The sequence below is a fragment of the Pseudorca crassidens genome, chromosome 5 (assembly GCF_039906515.1).
Source record: "Pseudorca crassidens isolate mPseCra1 chromosome 5, mPseCra1.hap1, whole genome shotgun sequence".
NCBI classification, from domain to species: Eukaryota; Metazoa; Chordata; class Mammalia; order Artiodactyla; family Delphinidae; genus Pseudorca; species Pseudorca crassidens.
In genome coordinates this window covers 122,499,698-122,515,270 of record NC_090300.1, presented here as the reverse complement: position 1 = coordinate 122,515,270, position 15,573 = coordinate 122,499,698, and the positions used below count along the sequence as shown (strand labels likewise).

The 15,573-nt window shown below is 38.1% G+C and overlaps 1 long non-coding RNA gene across 11 annotated transcripts in view; it reads right to left on the bottom strand.

Annotated features, from left to right (window-relative positions):
• Positions 1–15,573, bottom strand: part of LOC137225334 (uncharacterized) — a 602,240-nt gene that overhangs the window by 75,093 nt on the left and 511,574 nt on the right. For 10 of the 11 annotated variants that reach the window (XR_010943792.1, XR_010943791.1, XR_010943796.1 and 7 more), the window contains one exon: positions 15,181–15,262. This is a non-coding gene — a long non-coding RNA (uncharacterized lncRNA). Of the gene's footprint in view, positions 1–11,843; positions 12,736–15,180; positions 15,263–15,573 lie in introns of those variants that run through there. The other variant, XR_010943795.1, reaches the window with a different exon arrangement.

Here is a 15,573-nt window from a genome sequence, read left to right as displayed (position 1 = left end):
CTGAACAAATCCTCTGTGGCGGGCAGATAAAGGAACTGAGGCACAGAGGGTTTGTACAAGGTCTCATAACCGGTAAGTGGTAGATCAGGATGCGAGCTCAGGAAGTCTGGCTCCTGAGCTGGGGCTCTAAACCCCTAAACAAGGCTTGTGTTCATCTATATCTTCTACATGATGCAAGTATAACGTTCAATTTATGCAAATGTATTTTGCCTTCTTGGTGGATTTTCATGACAAGAATTTAACTCTAGAATGATGTCCCCTTGCCATGCAATATTGATTGTTTTGTATCTCACAAAGTCATCAGTTTTTGTATGCCTAGGAAATATGATTTTCATACTAGCCTGAAATCAACAAGAGGCAAACTAAGAAGGGAAAAAGTACATTTTATGATTTCAAAATTCCATCCAAAAGGAAATATGATGGCATGTGATTGATAAATCTAGTAACTTTAATTTTCCAATCTTCCAGGAAAATTTTAAAGAAGTGAAAACCTAACAATAGTCACCCACACAACATGGGCATGAAATTGTTAAACTGCAAACCCAACTGGTTAGGGAAGATTTAGCCCTGGAGGGGATGAGTTCCCTATAGAAGAGAAAACTCCAATGAAACAGAAATTAAAAAGACATAAGGAAAGTGTATTGAAGTAATGAGAGAGGAGTTTAGAAAGTCCTCGACAAAGATATTCTCTAAGCCTGACTCTCCTTGACAATGGTTTGCAAACTTTATCACGCAAGAGAATCACCTTGTTAAAACACAGATTTCTAAGACCCATCCCCACAGTTTCTGATAATTAGATAAAGATTTGCACTTTTTCCTATATGAAATGGTGAGTCCTGAAGATTTTTAAACTGGAACGTAACCTATTAGACCTGAATTTTAAGGAATGAAAATATATATCAATTAGGGCTCTTCCAGTTGAAAATGAAACAACTCAAATTAACTTTAGCAAAATGGAAAGCATATTGTCTCCTGTACCAAGAGTAAGTTAGAAAACATATTCTTGGTTGTATCCACACTCTCACACAATATTCTCAAGATTTTGCCAATTTTCCCAATTGTTCCTGAGATGGATTGTATTTTGCAAGACTTTAGTCTAATTTTGAACCATGAACCAATGCCTATGGCCTCAAGTAGCTGGAGGGTTGGGTTGGTTAGAGCCGAGGCACAGTCACCTTGGAACATGAGCAGCCTCATCCAGTCTCAATTCTCCCCTGGTTTATCCCAGTGTTCCATAAGAATATTACCATTTTAAATGCCTAGAGATAAAAGAATTTGAAAAAAATGCTCCAGAAAGCAAAGTATCATAGGATAAGAAATAAGCCATGTGTTTTCCAATTATTCCTATGATTCCAGTGAAAAGAACATTCAGGTGTCTTTTTAAAAATTTTATTATTATTATTATTATTTTTTGCGGTACGCGGGCCTCTCACTGTTGTGGCCTCTCCCGTTGCAGAGCACAGGCTCCAGACGCGCAGGCTCAGCGGCCATGGCTCACGGGCCCAGCTGCTCCGCGGCATGTGGGATCTTCCCGGACCGGGGCACGAACCCGTGTCCCCTGCATCGGCAGGCAGACTCTCAACCACTGTGCCACCAGGGAAGCCCCGAACCTTCAGATGTCTTAAAGTCAAAATGAAGTGTATAAAACCAACATCCTTAACTGTTGCCCTGTCACCTAAGTTAGGTAGATAATAAATCCCTTATAGAAGTGGCTTCTGCACTCTTCAAAGATGAAGAGCTGGGGGAAGTGGATAGAGAGGGCTGAGAGAGAACACCTGGACGCTGGTGCTGCCACTCCCTCATCCTTACTCCAACCTGAGTGATTTTGGATCTGTTTACTGTTTTCTTGCTTTTTTTTTTTTTTGGCCGCACCTCGAGACATTTGGGATCTTTGTTCCCCGACCAGGGATCTAACCCATGCCCCCTGCATGCGGGATTTTTGTTCCCCGGCCATGGATCGAACCTATACCCTCTGCCTTGGAAGTGCCGAATCTTAACCATTGGACAACCAGGGAAGTCCCTGGATCTGTTTCTTCCTATTTTCCAGATAACCTTTGCTTGAGGTCGGGATTCAATAGCTAAAACAAAACTTGCAAAACACCTCCTTTAGAACAGGCCTAAACAGAGGCTCCTCCGTTGTAACGAGGGCAGCCTTCGTGATAGGAACTCAGAGATATTCTTTTCTTGAAAAACCCAAGCTAACGATTATATGAATCCTACACCTTTCAGTTCCCTCTTAAGAATAGTACAGGGAGTAAACTCTCTGGGATTGAACTTTTGATGTAGTTATGGTGCAATAGCTTAGGACATGGATTTAACTAAAGCTCAGAAAGTAACTTGTTGGCTTCCCCAGGCTTCCAAGCAAGGCATGTCATACACTGGTTTGGGACAATTCTGGCAACAGTCCAGCACAAAAATATCATATGCCAGATTCACACTCAGCTATCTACAGTTTGAAAAAAGTCTTTTTCTCTGCATTCAAAAAAAGTGAGGGGGAGAAAAACTCATAAAATGATAAGCAATACAGACCCTTTAGGATTAGGAGAACTTTTAGCTTTTAAGTGCCTCCTTGCTAAATCACACAAAGATGATTTCCAAAGCCAAATTTTGGAGTGAGACGTATAGTTCTGGGTCTTCAACAAATTCTGACAAGATTTCACACACTGTCAGAGAGGTTCTTTGCTCTTGCCCAGCTTCCCTGCGGTGGGAGAGGGGAAAGAGCCAATGCCCCAACCTCTTCGCTCTCAGGGAGCCACTTTGACCCAATTCCAGAAGCCCAAGGGCTGTCCTTAATTAGCATTGTAATTTATATTGCACAATTATGCAAATTGGGTACATAAACAAAATTATCCTTTCAGTTTGGCTTTGCTACCCAAGAAATGCAAAGCCAGTTAAAGATAAGAATAAAGAAAAGAGAATACATTTGCTCTAATTCAATGCACTATTTCTTAATTTATCCATTCTTTTGTTTTACTCTTTCACTTTGCACCTGGGGTTTTTCTAATTTCTATTTTCTCTTATTTTGCTTTTTCTTCCTTTTATGCTGGGTTTTTCTTCCTTTATCTATCCTTGGCTCTTTTCCTTGAGAAATTTTCCATGTCATTAATTCTGCTGTAGCGATTCACAACTCTTCGGGCTATTTCTTTGTTTTTGGATATGACTATTACCTTGACTGTCTATAGTTTCCATTTTCTTTTTGCTTGCAGATTCTCTCCTTTCTCCTGTCATCTCTTTCCATTTTATTCCATTTTTCCATTAGTTTGACTTGCTTTTATAGTTGTATGATGCTCCTTGTCTGATACCTAACAAACACCCTCAACATCCAAATCATCTTTACTAAGAAAACTGAAAATAAGCATGGCAAATAACAGAGCTTGGAAGATGGGAAATTGAAGATACAAAACACGATGAAGGAACCTTCATGGTGGCAGAGGAGTAAGACATGGAGATCACCTTCCTCCCCACAAATACATGGGAAATACACCTACATGTGGAACAACTCCTACAGAACACCTACTGAACGCTGGCAGAAGACATCAGACCTCCCAAAAGGCAAGAAACTTCCCACATACATAGGCAGGGCAAAAGAAAAAAGAAAAAACAGTGACAAAAGAATAGGGAAGGGACCTGCACTTCTGAGAGGGAGCTGTGAAGGAGGAAGTTTCCACACACTAGGAAGCCCCTTCACTGGCAGAGATGGGGGTGGCTGGGGTGGGGGGAAGCTCCGGAGCCACAAAGGAGACCGCAGCAACAGGGGTGCAGAGGGCAAAGCAGAGAGATTCCCGCACGGAGGATCGGTGCCGACCAGCACTCACCAGGCCGAGTGTCTTGTCTGCTCACCTGCCGGGGCGGGCGGGGGCTGGGAGCTGAGGCTTGGGCTTCGGAGGTCAGATCCCAGGGAAAGGACTGGGGTTGGCTGCGTGAACACAGCCTGAAGGGGGCTAGTGCGCCACGGCTAGCAGGGAGGGAGTCCGGGGAAAAGTCTGGAGCTGCCGAAGAGGCAAGAGACCATTGTTTAAGGGTGCACGAGAAGAGGGGATTCAGATAAACGAGCTCCAGAGATAGGCGCGAGCTGCGGTTATCAGCGCGGACCTCAGAGATGAGCATTAGATGCTAAGGCTGCTGCTGCAGCCACCAAGAAGCCTGTGTGCAAGTACAGATCATTATGAACACCTCCCCTCCCGGGAGTCTGTGCAGCCCGTCACTGCCAGCGTCCTGTGATCCAGGGACAAGTTCCCCGGGAGAACACACCGCACACCTCAGGCTGGTGCAGCATCATGCTGGCCTCTGCTGCCGCAGGCTCACCCTGCATTCCGTACCCCTCCCTCCCCCCGGCCTGAGTGAGCCAGAGCCCCCTAATCAGCTGTTACTTTAACCCCGTCCTGTCTAAGCAAAGAACAGACACCCTCAGGTGACCTACACACAGAGACAGGGACAAATCCAAAGCTGAATCCCAGGAGCTGTGCGAACAAATCTCTGGAAATCTCTCCAAGCCACCTCAGGAGCAGTGGATTAAATCTCCACAATCAACTTGATGTACCTGCATCTGTGGTATACCTGAATAGATAACAAATCATCCCAAAATTGAGGTGGTGGACTTTGGGAGCAACTGTAGACTTAGGGTTAGCTTTCTGTATCTAACTTGTTTCTGGTTTTATGTTTATCTTAGTTAAGTATTTAGAGTTTATTATCATTGGTAGATTTGTTTATTGATTTGGTTGCTCTCTTCCTCTTTTTTAATATATATATATATATATATATATATATATATCCTTTTTCTCTTTTTGAGAGCATGTATGTGTATGCTTCTTTGTGTGATTTTGTCTGTATAGCTTTGCTTTTACCATTTGCCCTAGGGTTCTGTTCATCCATTTTATTTTTTAGTATAGTTTTTAGCGCTTGTTATAATTGGTGGATTTGGTTTTTAGTTTGGTTGCTTCTTTCTTTCCTTCTTCTTTTATTACTTTAATTTTTTTATTTTTAATAATTATTTTTTAAATTATTTTCTTTTCTTTCCTTTTTCTTTCTTTCTTTCCTTCTTTCTTATTTTCTCCCATTTCCTCTGAGCCATGTGGCTGACAGGGTCTTTTTGCTCCAGCCAGGTGTCAGGCTGTGCCTCTGAGGTGGGAGCCGAGTTCAGGACATTGGTCCACCAGAGACTTCCTGGCTCCATGTAATATCAAACAGCAAAAGCTCTCCTAGAAATCTCCATCTCAACGTTAAGACCCAGCTCCACTCAACGACAAGCAAGCTCCAGTGCTGCACACCCTATGCCAGACAACTAGGAAGACAGGAACACAAGCCCACCCATTAGTAGAGGGGCTGCCTAAAATCATAATAAGGTATTACAGACACCCCAAAACACACCACCAGGCGTAGTCCGTCCACCAGAAAGACAAGATCCAGCCTCATCCACCAGAACACAGGCACCAGTCCTCTCCACCAGGAAGCCTACACAAACCACTGAACAAACCTTAGCCACTGGGGGCAGACACCAAAAACAACAGGAAATATGAACCTGCAGCCTGCCAAAAAGAGACCCCAAACACAGTAAGTTAAGCAAAATGAGAAGACAGAGAAACACACAGCAGATGAAGGAGCAAGGTAAAAACTCAGCAGACCAAACAAATGAAGAGGAAATAGGCAGTCTACCTGAAACAGAATCCAGAGTAATGATAGTAAAGATGATCCAAAATCTTGGAAATAGAATGGAGAAAATAAAAGAAACGTTTAACAAAACGTAGAAGAACTAAAGAGCAAACAATGATGAACAACACAATAAATGAAATTAAAAATTCTCTAGAAGGAATCAATATCAGAATAACTGAGGCAGAAGAATGGATAAGTGACCTGGAAGATAAAATAGTGGAAATAACTACTGCAGAACAGAATAAAGAAAAAACAATGAAAAGAATTGAGGACAATCTCAGAGAGCTCTGGGACAACATTAAATGCACCAACATACAAATTATAGGGGTCCTAGAAGAAGAAGAGAAAATATTTGAGGAGACTATAGTTGAAAATTCCCTAATATGGGAAAGGAAATACTTAATCAAGTCCAGGAAGCACAGAGAGTCCCAAAAAGTATTAATCCAAGGAGAAACATCCAAGACATATATTAAACAAACTATCAAAAAAAAAAAAAAATACAGAGGTTTCCCTAGTGGCGCAGTGGTTGAGAGTCAGCCTGCTGATGCAGGGGACACGGGATCGTGCCCCGGTCCAGGAAGATCCTGCATGCTGTGGAGTGGCTGGGCCCGTGAGCCATGGCCACCAAGCCTGTGCGTCCAGAGCCTGTGCTCCACAACGGGAGAGGCCGCAATAGTGAGAGGCCCGCATATGGCAAAAAAAAAAAAAACAATAATAATAATAAGAATACAAAGAAAAAATATTAAAGCAGCAAGGGAAAAACAACAAATAACATACATACAAGGGAATCCCCATAAGGTTAACAGTTGATTTCTCAGCAGAAACTCTGCAAGCCAGAATGGAGGGTAAGGACATATTTAAAGTGATGAAAGGGAAAAATCTACAACCAAGATTACTCTACCAAGCAATGATCTCATTCAGATTTGATGGAGAAATTAAAATCTTTACAGACAAGCAAAAGCTAAGAGAATTCAGCACCACCAAACTAGCTTTACAACAAATGCTTAAGAAACTTCTCTAGGCAGGAAACACAAGAGAAGGAAAAGACCTACAATAACAAACTCAAAACAATTAAGAAAAAGGTATAGGAACATACATATTGATAACTATCTTAAATGTAAATGGATTAAATGCTCCAACCAAAAGACATAGACTGGCTGAATGGATACAAAAACAAGACCCGTATAAATGCTGTCTACAAGAGACCCACTTCAGACCTAGGGACACATACAGACTAAAAGTGAAGGGATGAAAAAGATATTCCATGCAAATGGAAATCAAAAGAAAGCTGGAGTAGCAATTTTTTATATCACACAAAATAGACTCTAAAGTAAAGACTATTACAAGAGACAAAGAAGGGCACTACATAATGATCAAGGGAGCAATCCAAGAAGAAGATATAAGAATTTTAAATATTTATGAACCCAACATTGGACCACCTCAATACATAACGCAAATGCTAACAGCCATAAAAGGGTAAATCAACAGTAACACAATCATAGTAGGGGACTTTAACACCCCACCTTCACCAATGGACAGATCATCCAAAATGAAAATAAATAAGGAAACACAAGCTTTAAATGACATATTAAACAAGATGGACTTAATTGATATTTATAGGACATTCCATCCAAAAACAACAGAATACACTTTCTTCTCAAGTGCTCATGGAACATTCTCCAGGATAGATCATATCTTGGGTCACAAATCAAGCTTTGGTAAATTTAAGAAAATTGAAATCGTATCGAGTATCTTTTCTGACCACACACTATTAGACTAGATATCAATTACAAATCAATTACAATTTTACAATTAAAAATTACAAACACATGGAGGCTAAACAATACACTACTTAATAACCAAGAGATCACTGAAGAAATCAAGAAAATCAAGAAATCAAGAAAAAACAAAAAGAAAATCAAGAAATCAAGAAAAAACAAAAAGTACCTAGAAAAAAATGACAATGAAAACACGACCCAAAACCTATGGGATGCAGCAAAAGAAGTTCTAAGAGGGAAGTTTATGGCAATACAGTTCACCTCAAGAAACAAGAAACATCTCAAATAAACAATCTAACCTTACACCTAAAGCAATTAGAGAAAGAACAACAAAAAACCCAAAGTTATCAGAAGGAAAGAAATTATAAAGATCAGATCAGAAATAAAAGAAAAACAAATGAAGGAAAAAATAGCAACGATCAATGAAACTAAAAGCTGGTTCTTTGAGAAGATAAACAAAACTGATAAATGATTAGCGAAACTCATCAAGAAAAAAAGGGAGAAGACTCAAATCAACAGAATTGGGAATGAAAAAGGAGAAGTAACAAAGGACACTGCAGAAATACAAAGGATCATGAGAGATTACTACAAGCAATTATATGTCAATAAAATGGACAACCTGGAAGAAATGGACAGATGCTTAGAAAAGCACAACCTTCTGAGACTGAACCAGGAAGAAATAGAAGATATAAACAGAACAATCACAAGCACTGAAATTGAGACTGTGATTTAAAATCTTCCAACATACGAAAGCCCAGAACCAGATGGCTTCACAGGCAAATTCTACCAAATATTTAGAGAAGAGCTAACACCTATCCTTCTCAAACTCTTCAAAATATAGCAGAGGGAGGAACACACCCAAACTCATTCTATGAGACCACCATCACCCTGATACCAAAACCAGACAAAGGTGTCACAAAGAAAGAAAACTACAGGCCAATATCACTGATGAACATAGACATAAAAATCCTCAACAAAATACTAGCAAACAGAATCCAACAGCACATTAAAAGGATTATACACAATGATCAAGTGGGGTTTATCCCAGGAATGCACGGATTCTTCAATATACAGAAATCAATCAATGTGATAAACCATATTAAAAAATTGAAGAATAAAAACCATAGGATCATCTCAATAGATGTAGAAAAATCTTTCAACAAAATTCAACACCCACTTACAATAAAAGCCCTCCAGAAAGTAGGCAGAGAAGAAACTTACCTCAACATGTTAAAGGCCATATATGACAAACCCATAGCCAATATCATTCTCAATTGTGAAAAACCGAAACCATTTCCTCTAAGATCAGGAACAAGACAAGGTTTTCCACTTTCACCACTATTATTCAACATAGATTTGGAAATTTTAGCCACAGTAATCGGAGAAGAAAAATAAATAAAAGGAATCCAAACCAGAAAAAAAGAAGTAAAGCTGTCACTGTCTGCAGAAGACATGATACTATACATAGAGAATCCTAAAGATGCCACCACAAAACCACTAGAGATAATCAACGAATGTGGTAAATTTGCAGTATATAAAATTAATGCACAGAAATCTCTTGCATTCCTATACACTAATGATGAAATATCTGAAAGAGAAATTAAGGACACACTCCCATTTACCACTTCAACAAAAAGAACAAAATACCTAGGAATAAATCTACCTAAGGAGACAAAAGAACTGTATGCAGAAAACTATAAGAAACTGATGATAGAAATTAAAGATGATACAAACAGATGGAGAGATATACCATGTCTTGGATTGGAAGCATCAACATTGTGAAAATGACTATACTAGCCCAAAGCAATCTACAGATTCAATGCAATCCCTTTCAAACTACCAATGGCATTTTTTACAGAACTAGAACAAAAAATTTCACAATTTGTATAGAAACACAAAAGACCCTGAATACCCAAAGCAACCTTGAGAAAGGAAAACAGAGCCAGAGGAATCAGGCTCCCGGACTTCAGACTATACTACAAAGCTACAGTAATCAAGACAGTATGGTACTGGCACAGAAACAGAAATATAGATCAATGGAACAGGATAGAAAGCCCAGAGATAAACCCATGCAAGTATGGTCACCTTATTTTTGATAAAGGAGGCAATAATATACAATGGAGAAAAGACAGCCTCTTCAATAACTGATGCTGGGAAAACTGGACAGCTACATGTAAAAGTATGAAATTAGAACACTCCCTAACACCATACACAAAAATAAACTCAAAAAGGATTAAAAACCTAAATGTAATGCCAGACACTATAAAACTCTTAGAGGAAAACATAGGAAGGACACTCTATGATATAAATCACAGCAAGATCCTTTTTGACCCACCTCCTAGAGTAATGGAAATAAAAACAAAAGTAAACAAATGGGACCTAATGAAACTTAAAAGCTTTTGCACAGCAAAGGAAACCATAGACAAGATGAAAAGACAACCCTCAGAATGGTAGAAAATATTTGCAAACGTTTCAACTGACAAAGTATTAATCTCCAAAATTTATTTGCAGCTCATGCAGCTCCATATCATAAAAACAAAAAACCCAATCCAAAAAAGGGCAGAAAACCTAAATAGACATTTCTCCAAAGAAGATATACAGATTGCCAACAAACACATGAAAGAATGCTCAACATCACTAATCATTAGAGAAATGCAAATCAAAACTACAATGAGGTATCACTTCACACCTGTGAGAACGGCCATCATCAAAAATCTACAAACAATAAATGCTGGAGAGGGTGTGGAGGAAAGGGTACCCTCTTGCACTGTCAGTGGGAATGTAAATTGATATAGTCACTATGGAGAACAGTATGGAGGTTCCTTAAAAAACTAAAAATAGAACTACCATACAACCCAGCAATCACACTACGGGGCATATACCCTGAGAAAACCATAATTCAAATAGTCATGTATCACAATGTTCATTGCAGCACTATTTACAATGGCCAGGACATGGAAGCAACCTAAGTGTCCATCGACAGATGAATGGATAAAGAAGATGTGACACATATATACAATGGATTATTACTCAGCCATAAAAGGAAACGAAATTGAGTTATTTGTAGTGAGGTGGATGGACCTAGAGTCTGTCATACAGAGTGAAGTAAGTCAGAAAGAGAAAAACAAATACCGTATGCTAACACATATATATGGAATGTAAATAAATTGTTCTGAAGAACCTAGGGGAGGACAGGAATAAAGACACAGGTGTAGAGAATGGACTTGAGGACACAGGGAGGGGGAAGGATAAGCTGGGACGAAGTGAGAGTGACATGGACTTATGTATACTACCAAATGTAAAATAGATAGCTAGTGGGAAGCAGCCACATAGCACAGGGAGGTCAGCTCAGTGCTTTGTGACCACCTAGAGGGGTGGGATCAGGAGGGTGGGAGGGAGACACAAGAGGGAGGAGATATGGGGTATATGTATATGTATAGCTGATTCACTTTGTTATAAAGCAGAAACTAACACACCAATGTAAAGCAATTAGACTCCAATAAAGATGTTGAAAAAAAAAACAACACCCAGTGAAACTGAACTGGAAGCCAATGCCTAGATCAATAGACAGTATTTAAGTACATACTAGCCAAGAGGTAATCAATCAACAAATCAGCATTAAAAAAGATAATTTTCCAACATTGAATGATATTCCAGTGAACTGGCTCCTTCAAAAAGCCTTAAAATTATATGGAAAAATCAGAAAACCTAAAATGTTTAAAACTGGTATGAAATATAACCTATATAAAGCTGGCTTTGAAGGAATCGTGGCTGGTAGTGCTTGACAATATATGGGAACTGTTAAAGGAATTTATAACAGCGGTCCTTGAACAGAACTGTGAAGAGGACAGAATTGTTCATTGCTTTATCTGCCCAGAACCACAGCTCCCACCGGGAAATATCCATCCTCCTTTTACAGCCCTCTGGCTGCAGCAACAGCAGCCAAATTAAAATATAACCCAAGGGATCAGACCCAACTTGGGCAAATGAAAGCATCCTCCCTATGGCTATAACTTTTTCCACTTTGAATAACTTTCAAATGTCTCCTATACAGATTTTTAGTCCCTGTCTTCTTCTCTGACTCTTAACTTATCTCCTATCTTTCTCCCATTTACTTACTGATTTCTAGCCATCCTGGCTGACTAATAGCATCAGCTCATTGCTTTCGTACCTTTCATCTTCTCCTCCTGGAATGATCTTCCTTGATTTTTTGATGGTTGGTTTCTTCTTGTCATTTGAGTCTCTACTCAAAAGTCATCTCAGAGAAGTATCCTCTGATGTTGAACTCCATCCCGTCACTCGCTGTATATATTACCTTGTTTTAACTTAGCACCATTGACTTATATATTTATTTAATATATGTACTTGCCTCAGATATTTATAATTTTAATTTATTTATTGCCTGTCTCTCCTCACTATGAACCAAAGACAGTAAGCCAGTGAGAGGCGAGGGGTGGGTAGATGGTAGGGGGAGGAGCCAGGGAGGGAGCAAGTAGGGGTTGATGGGATAGGGTGATGCAGTGAGAGTAGAGGTGGGTGGAAACCAAGTTTGGACAGTGTTTACGGCCTGGTTTCTGATGTTCTTGAGGCCCAGCTTCATTCCTGTCTTTGGTTCTATGAAACCCCTCAGGCTCCTTTCTATGATTTCTACTTTTTTATAAACTATAAGTTGGAGTTCAATCCTTTGCAATCAGTAAAAGTAGCTCATAACAACATTACAACATTGTGCTTAAGAACGTAAAATCAGGTACAAAATTAGAGTCCGAATCAAGATTCTGTTGTTTATTATCTGTATTGTGGAGGACCAATTTCTTAATCTCTCCAAATTTTATCTCCCTTTATCTAAAAAATGAAGGATAATAATAGAGCCTACCTGACATGGGCATTGGAAAGATTAAATGTGATTACATACGCAAATTTCTTAAGCACAACGCCTGATATATAGTAAGTTCCCAATTAAAGAAGAAATTACAGCTTGCCTCAAGGGTGAAAGTGTGCTTTGAATTGGTATTTCACACCTACCCTCACTGGTGTGAAATACTTACATTCCCATTTATTTTAGACTTTTTTCTAAATTATTTTTATGATTAAATATATTTAGAGTTGGCCTTCTTTACTTTCCTCTATGATACTCATTTCATCTTTGACATATCAGTTTCTATTAGATGTCCCAGGTTGGGCATTTGTGAATGAAAAAAATACTTGGTGCTAAGAAATTGGAGAAATGATGATATAGACTGATCCTCTTCAAGTGTAAGTTCACAAGTGCTAGGTATCCCAGTCTATGTAAAGTTCACAGAATGAGATCCTGGAAGACAAACAGTGGAAATGTGTCACTCTTAATGCTCGCTAATGGTTCTTGTTGTCTGTTATAGGACATGGGCTGTTACAATAAGAAAAGTGAGTTGTAAATGAGTATGAAATCGGGAAGGACCTGGACTAGATCCACCTTTGTGAATGAGGCTTGAGATACCACTTTGCTGCTCTCATGGTACAGGCCTGTGTCCTAATGTCCAGTCTACAAAGATCTTGTAAGTCAGCTCTGCCATCACCACATCAATAAACAGGATGAGCCACAACAATTGGGAATGGGGGTAGGGGACAGTGTTTGTGGGGAAGAGGCTGTCCCAAGGCCAGTAATGCTGAAATCCAAGGAGTGATGATAGGAAAAGAAAATGCAGTAGAGAGTAAAATGCAGGTCTCTAGTAATTATTGATATTTCTCAAAGATGTATCATATCTGCTAAAAGTAAAAAAATTAAAAAGAGGTATTTTATAAAAATTACATAAAATGAAGCAAAAGTATATAAATAAAGAAGTTTCAAAAACCCTCCACAAAATTTAATGATATTGATAAAAAATGTTGACTTTTTTTAATATGTCCCTTTATCTGAGCTGAAACTGGAATCCATATTCTGCTAAGTAGCAGAACTAGAACTTTAATGGGCTTGCAATTCCCAAGCGGCATTTAGGAAGAAATCCTGGGGAGGGGGAAATACATTACTGAGAGACTGAGCATTTTCTAACATAGCAGATCAAAGTAGATTTAAAGAGACTGAGCACTTTGTTTTACTGACAAATTTTGGATGTTTATTTGAGAGAAAGATTAGATTATGGGTGCTATATTTTCTCTTTACATCCAAATTGTTGTGTGTATGGAATTTTGTGACTCTTCTAGTCCAGCGATAACCAGGTGAAAATATAATGGAAAAAATTCTGATTCAAATTTGCACAAAAATATACAGTTGTAAGAAATACACTTAGAATGTATTTATGGGTCCTATAAGAAAACTTGAATATATGGAGCAACATACTGTTGTTATATGACCAATATTATAAATTAGTCATTAAATCATCTATATATGGTAAGGTAAATGGAAGTATTGATGGATTATTGGGTATTATTTTAATACTCTGTGAAAATTATATTTGCTAGTATTTCATCAAGAAAATTACAACTACCTTCTTGAACAAGATTACCCTCTACATTTTTTTTCATTTCCTATTTTTGTATTCTCTTTCTCATTTCTAATTTATTTTTTCTCTTTACTCTTTGCATAAAATTAAATGGATTTTTCCTTAGAAAAATAGATTTAGTTCTAATTCAGTTGTTGATTTTACATTTCTCTAATTCAATTATATTTGTGTTGCTTCTGTTCCTAACCTTTTTCTCTTTGGTTTATTGCAGTCTACTTAAGTTCTTTAGGTAAATATTTGATTCATTTACATTTATTTTTAATATAGAAAGGCTAAAGCTTATGAATCTGTCACTTAGAACAGCTTTGGTAATACACCTCTGTTGAAACATTGTGCTATAATGTTAGTAGATCTCTAATGTCTACAGCTACGATTTTATTTTTCAATTTGTCCCAACAGTTACTTAGGCAAATGGTGTGTTTATTTAATGTTGTTTTTTTGTTTGTTTTTTGTATTTGGGAGGGTAGTTTTATCCTTTAGCACTGTATAATTGTGACCATATGTTATTTCTTCAATTTCTCTTCTTTATCATTTATTTGTTCTTGAATAATACTGACCTATTTTGGTAAATAAAGCACAAATGCTTGAAAAAAATAGTGTAGTTTCTGTTTGTAGGGTAGAGGTATTTATAGATATCAGTTATTAACTTTCCCTTTTATTTCCTTAATTTTAGTTATTTAAATGATGCAATTTGGGACTTCCCTGGCAGTCCAGTGGTTAAGACTTCCCCTTCCAATGCAAGGGGTGCGTGTTCAATCCCTGGTCAGGGAGCTAAGATTCCACATGCCTCGCCACCAAAAGACCAAAACAAAAAACAGAAAAAAACATTGTAACAAATTCAATAAAGACTTTAAAATGGTCCACATCAAAAAAATCTTTAAAAAAAAATAAATGATGCAATTCGTCTGTAGTGATTTGGTAGTTACACATCATGTTTATATTTTACATTATTTTATATTTCCCTTAAAATGCCCACATACATTCTTTATACCTTATACTTGTGTCATTATCAAAGCCAAGAATGAAGCAAAATAGTTGGCTACTCCCTGCTAAGATGAAAATCTTGCTACATGTTCCCTTTTATAATCCTCCCACTCTTCCTTCCACTCCCATGTCCACATTTATCTTTCTAATTTTTGTCAATATAATCTATATTTTAATACCAACTCGTTGTTGTTTAATTTGAAAAAACATTTAAGTACTTTATTCTGCCAATGGTTTTCACATGTTCACTCAGTTTTCTGAAAAGCATATTACCAACAATTGTATAATCTTACCTTTATATTCCTTCACTGCTATATTCTTATCCCTGCACAACGACTGGAACATCATGTGCTCTCAGGAATTCTGTTTAAGGAACTAACACAGTAGAACAGGAGAGAGAAGATAAGAACCCAACCAAGTAAAATTTAAACCCACATAATAAACATTGCTTCTGTAAGTGCATGTTACCAGAAACATGTTACCACCAAGATTATGGTAATTCCATAGAGTGGATTCCACCTTGATAACCCCATCTCTGCCATGGTCAAAAACACAGGCAACACACAAATCCATACAAATGGGATGAACACTTTACTATTTCCCCTGTGCTCAGACCCTTGGAATGTGAGGTGCCTACACTAACTTCATTGTCATTAGCCCTTTTAATGGATTCACCTGTAAGTAAA